General features: G+C 41.6%; 1 protein-coding gene across 1 annotated transcript in view; it reads left to right on the top strand.

Annotated features, from left to right (window-relative positions):
* Positions 1–2497: 2497 nt before the first annotated feature.
* Positions 2498–6000, top strand: part of LOC130142407 (phospholipid-transporting ATPase ID-like) — an 86546-nt gene continuing 83043 nt past the window's right edge. Inside the window, exon 1 of the mRNA XM_056324282.1 lies at positions 2498–2762. The gene's annotated coding sequence lies outside the window, so the exon portion shown is untranslated. The remainder of the gene's footprint in view (positions 2763–6000) is intronic.

Genomic DNA, 6000 nt, shown 5'->3' with positions numbered 1-6000 from the left:
GGTCTTTGTGGCCTGCATGACACGTCCTAAAGCATGAAGTAGGGCTGGTCCTTGTCCAAGATGTTGAGTGAAATCATGTGGCTGATGGACACATCTGTGTTTTAGGACCTGTTTTCAGTTAGACTGATTTTTTCATTCTATTTGGATATGCAGGAGGGCCAAACCCTAACATCTTTCCTTTCATCCATCAGTGTTGTGCTAAACTTCCATATTCCGGGGTATGCTTTTTTCTGGTGGGATGAGTGTCCACAAGAAATCACGAGAGATCTGTCTGTTGCCATGCCTCTTTCCTAGCACATCAGAGGTATAGGAAGAAGCCACAACATAGCAGGATATTTCTAAAGCAGAAACTAAGGATGAAGAAACATGCTCAGTAGCTCTGCACAAACAGACTCTGAATTCACAGAGGACTAGAAAAATAGGTTGTTGGTGTACCCATAGTCTAGAAGATAGGAGAGGGAGGAAAGTTTCCCAATACATTGTATTATGTGAAGGAGACAACAACTTTTGAAAAAACTCCTCTGTAAGTAATGTACTGGGAAAGAGCTGAGGTTGTTAGAGGAAGGGCAGATCATGTAAGCAGTTCTTGCAAAATGGCTTTCTGTTAGGCAGCAGCAGATCTTTCCCTTTAAAAATTGCATCATTCTTCAACAGTAGCTTATTAACTCCAAAGAAATGGTGTTCTCATGCTATGAAAGCTCTCAGCTCAATCTGTACTCTCAGTTGCAAGTTGTTAACCATTGTTAATTTGAAGTTATTTTTGCTTTAGTGACCAAAACAGCAAAGACAGGAAAGAATTGTAATTTTGTGTATCCTCCAAGACCAATTCTGAATACTGTGTAAAAGTCTTCCTAACAGCTCGCTGACTCATAGCTGTAGTGCCTGGAGGCAAAATGCTAGCAGGAGAGGCTGTCGTATTACTAGTGATACTAAACCTGAAATCTGCACTATGTGACGCCTTTTTCTCAAGAAGATGTTCTTATGTTTCAATAATAGTATTATGAACTAATACAAGAACTGGCAAGTAAGCAGAAAAATTATTATTCATTTGTACACCCCACCCCCACCCAAAGGTGAGTATTCCCATTTAAAAGAAAAACGTTCTTACCAGGACTTTGGGATAGCCTGTGCTTTTGTTACATGAGAAATTACTTAGCAATTCTCATGTACTGAGATGTCACTGGCATGTTTCTAAACAACTTTTAGCCCCTGATGTCTCCTACTCAGTCTTTTGAGGAAGTGAAGAACTATTATTCCCTTTTATGAATAAGAAAATAGAAGTACAGCAGCATTAACTGACTCACACAGAATCTGTCACAGATGTGAGAAGGGATTTGAGCTTCATTTCAGTGTTGCTCAGTCTGCTATCCTTCCTTCTTTAGGTGTCCACATGACCCTATTAGTCATAACCATGGCCCATTATCTACTGGGAGAACTTTAAATAAAATGGTACGCTTTCACTGCTGTATTTGCAAACCAAAGAATAGATTTAATTTGGAAAAGGCTGCAAAGAATGGTGGTACTGACAAGTCTGTTTTCATTAGCCGAGAACAAACAGAACAAAAAAACACCTAACAGACAAGATGGTTAAGGAGATGTGAATTACCTTTTAAAAAGCCTTCCACTTCAATAATTCAGCACATTGTAAGGAATGTAAAAAAAAAAATAATAAATTACTTTGTTTCTTTGAAAAAAATCCTTCTTTATTCCTTTGACACTATTCTGAATTTTTCAGGCAGAAGATGTCATCAAATCTAAAAGTAGGAGGCAAAAAGGCCTACAGGGGCAGATCAAAGCTTGTGAATTTGCCCTGGAAGTTTGCATTATTGAATTGTAGGAAAATCTGCAATGCTGGTGTAGTTTGATAAACACCATTATTTAAGTAACATTTTTTCTATCTTAAGAAGTTTTCATTTGACATCCTATCCAGTTGTACTTAGGTGATTTATTTAGGTTAGGTCTGTCTCTGTCTCAGAATTATCTTTGTAAACTATTTTAGGCTGAACAGGGCATTGAAACAAATAACTTTGTGTCAAAAGCTGAACTTACATGGGTGGGGTTTTTTGCACAACCACGGCATCCAGAGGCTTGAATCAGGATCCTGTTGTACTTCACACCATGAACCCCCTGAATAATGGATTATCCTGCAGACTTTACATACTGTATGTCCTTTTGGGAGGCAGTGAGATGTCTGACCTTTGAGAAAGATTGTACTTTGTGACTGAAATTCTCTGAGTACCATCCAAGAAAATAAATGTTGAGTGCAGAAAGTTGAGTACAATGTGTTGTTTGCATCTCTGATGGCTCCTTTAGCTGCTGCAGTGTGCACCAGCAGGTTTTTAAGGCTGCATGCCTCTTAGATGAATTAAGAGTCCTGGCCATGGTCTATAAACCTTTGTAATACCTGATGTCATACCCGAGTCCAATGATCAATTGCTTTTTATTTACTCAGTGCCACGTTCCACCCACAGCTTTGGGAACTTTTGCAGTCCTTATCAAGTACACGAAGCACACCAAGACATTCTGTAACTTCTGGATCACATTCAGTGTGCCCTTGCACAGGTTTACCTCCAGATCCTGGAAAGCGTGGTGTTCCCTAGCGAGGTTTGCAGCCGAGCTGGGGAGAAGCCTGGCGTGCTCTGTGGAGAAACCCTCCAGGGATTTTAAAAGAAGCTGCGGCTTTTTGTATGGTGCTGAAAACAATCCCTTCTGGTCGTCGTGACAAACAGCTTCAGGTAGAAAAGAAGACACAGAGCAGCCAGGTAGGACAATTTCTTCATTTTTTCTACTAAAACAAAAGTGTAAAAACTTGCATAGGAGTCCAGATGTCAGCTATTTTTCCCTATATATTTTGAATTTCCTCTTGAATACTGGATTATTCCGCATCAGTAAATGTCAGTTTTCAATAATGGGTCTTGTGTCTAAGTCTTCTCTATGTAGTGCCAGCTTTAGTGTGTCAGCGACACTCAAAGGTAGGGTGAGTTGGGACCACTGCACTGAGGCATTAGCAAAGCTCTCCAAAGTCAGTGGGAAAGCACATGACCTTTTTACTGACTTTGGATCTCGGTCCCTCTTCTCTCCCTGTTTAAAATTTCTCCATCTCTGTGTGTTTAAATCTAAAGGTGCTCTGAGCTCTCCCTATCGCCATTACTGGTGACTGCATATTAATTTAACAGTAAAGGCATGAAACACAGGAATGTTCTGCTTCCATCATAAAGGGGTTTGCATCATAACTGACTTTCTCTGGAGGAGGTGTGCTCCAGCTCAAACTGGTAAATGGGCCAGTTAATGAGTGTTGCTCTCTGGACTGTTGTGTACTAAGTGATAAATGGTCTCACTGCCTTTAAAACTGGGGTGTGTGAGACTAGGATGGAGCATTTCAACCCCTTGCTTATGACTCTTATATAGAAATCACACCATCAGGTTTCACCTGCATATGCCTTTCTTAGTGTAGTTATTTTTGTTTCTTTAAACTAGTATGTGACAGACTGCAAAGAGTTGATGCCATCTCATGGATGCCCAAAGACTTTATGAAAGTGGAGAACTGACATGTTGGAGCACATCCAAAGTACCTTCTGTACTGCAGAGAAAAACAACTCCTTCCTGCCCAAATCCTTGCTCATCTGACATAAGAAATCTTCCAATGTTCCCCCATATCTGTCACCAGTTTGACTGTCAACCCAAGACTAAGACGCTCTAGCATTTATTGAAGGAGGATTTTCTCAACAAATCATTGGTCTTCGCTCTTTGATCATGAAGACATGATTATTCAGGTATCTTGATACAGGCAAATGTCCCACAGAAATCAGCAGGAGATTTCCTAAGTGACGCCATGGAGGGAAGAAAACTTTTTGTTTTAGCTAAAGTGAATTTGCTGCACTAACCTTGACATATACCTCTGCAAATAATAAATTAGTTCAAAAACAGTATTGAAAGGAAAGGTTAAGGTCATAGTATTGGCGATAGAGGCACTGTGTTATCTCTCAGTGTTGGTTGCAAACCATCAGGGGAAAGGAACACTGCAGTTGGCATTACAGAACTGTTTACTTTCTTTCAAGATAATAACTTATTTTTCTTAGCAATAAAAACTCTCTGTGGATCTCTATTTAGCCAAATGTATCACTTATTGCACTTCAGCTTTGGTTCCGTTAGCTTATTCATGACCTGCACATAGTTTAGCATTACTGAAAGTCACTATTTTGCTTAAGCAAAAGACTAACTGGAAGGAAGGGAACAGTGAAATAGTGAATATTTCACTATTAGTGAATAGTGAAATATTTGCTGATAGCAAAGTGAATCATACTATTTGCTGGCAGCATGACTCTCTTCAAGTCAGCCTGGACACCTGCTTCCAGTTTAACTGGGTATAGTTCATCACCACCAGACAAGACAGATCCCCAGGGTAAGACCAGCTAGTTGGTTGTCTGCCTTAGAGGGGCCACTCTGTGTTAGCTAGTGACCCACCTTCACATGTGCTCAGCGCGGCAGTGCTTAGTCTGGATAGACATCCAGTCCCTCACACTCATACGTCCAGTTTAGGACCCATACGTATTTGCATGGGCTCAGCATTGGCTCCAGGAGGAGCAGGATTAGGTTCTTGTGTCCGGGTAAACTGATACAGAGGTGAGACAAAAAGCCACCTGAGTCTCCAACACTCATATAGAAGGAAAGCTCAAAGAGGTGAGTTCTGCTCTACTGTCCATAGCTATGTATATATTTAGATAAATTTATGTCTTTTAAAAACTGTTTTTCACATCTCAAAGGTTGAATTAGGGGGTTTTACTAGTGCTTCCAATGCCATACCCTAAGCAGGAGCACTGAAATGAGGCATGTAGGTAGATCACAGTCTGTTAAAGACTTCACTTTTCCCTACATGCTCCAGTGATGGGCAGCAGTGTGAGATGCCTAGACCGAGGGTTAGGCAACACTATGGTAGATGTAAGGTCAAAGCCGGGTGCTTGACCTGTAGACAGGGCCAATAACTATGATCTGTAGATAAGCCAGGCTCCTTTTCCCTTTCCCTGACTCACTGCAGGGGCCTGTGCAGCTCCCTGCCCACCTCCATAGGTTATTCAGTGTTATACTTTCATCCATTGCTTCCTTCCTACTCCATTGTTCATGTGAGCCTGAGTTTACTGGGACTTGCAGCTACCACAGGTTGCAATTTCAGTGCCAGTGTGGATTTCCTACTAGTTTAACATTAAGACCTTCACTTTCCTTCCCCTTCCCTTTGATAAGAGCTGTTCTGTGCAATTTACGTTCTTGTTGGGAATACGCTTTCCCCACCTGCCATTTCACTTCTTGGACAAACAAGATCTAGTTTACTTTTCCATCTTAAATCTACAGCTTTGGCTTTACAACGGTACAAAAGATATTGATACAGGTGTGAAGGGAGTGAGAACAATGGTTTTGATTAATTTATGCTTGGTTGCAACACAGTGCTGTCTTGCATTCCAATTAGGATTTATCTCCCTGCTGTTCTCTTCTAGACCCCCCCAACCCCACCTTTGGTGTGGTGTCCTTGCGTACTCGAGGGAAAGGGTGGCCATCTCAGGGTGTTTCTGTCCAAGGGCTCTGGCTCTGTGCTGGGGGGGGATGGCTGGAGTGGCAACTACCGCGCACATCTCCTGAAGGCTGCTCCCCCGTAACAAAGCTGTGCAAACAGATGTGTATCTACTCCTGAGTTGCTGTAGTTTGTAGGAATTGTCACATGAGCATAAACTGAAATTCGTGGTGATTTGTGTTTGTCTGTGGGGCTGTAAACCATGACTACTCGAATTAACATCCTCTTCAGCTATTTCTGCCACAAGAACAGCCAGTGCCTCTGCTGCCTGTGTTAGGCCTCCCAGGTACCTTACAGGGAGCCCTAGACTCCACACATAGCAAACACAGGCATCTACCTGAAAATACGTTAAACTCACTGGTTTTCAGTGCTTTTCATTACTACTGTATCAATCAAGCAGTGAGGTTTTCTATCAGTTTAGGTCTGATTCTAAGGCT

The sequence above is a fragment of the Falco biarmicus genome, chromosome Z (genome assembly GCF_023638135.1).
Source record: "Falco biarmicus isolate bFalBia1 chromosome Z, bFalBia1.pri, whole genome shotgun sequence".
Taxonomy (NCBI): domain Eukaryota; kingdom Metazoa; phylum Chordata; class Aves; order Falconiformes; family Falconidae; genus Falco; species Falco biarmicus.
The sequence above is the reverse complement of the archived record's forward strand: the minus strand, read 5'-3'. Positions and strand labels throughout refer to the sequence as shown.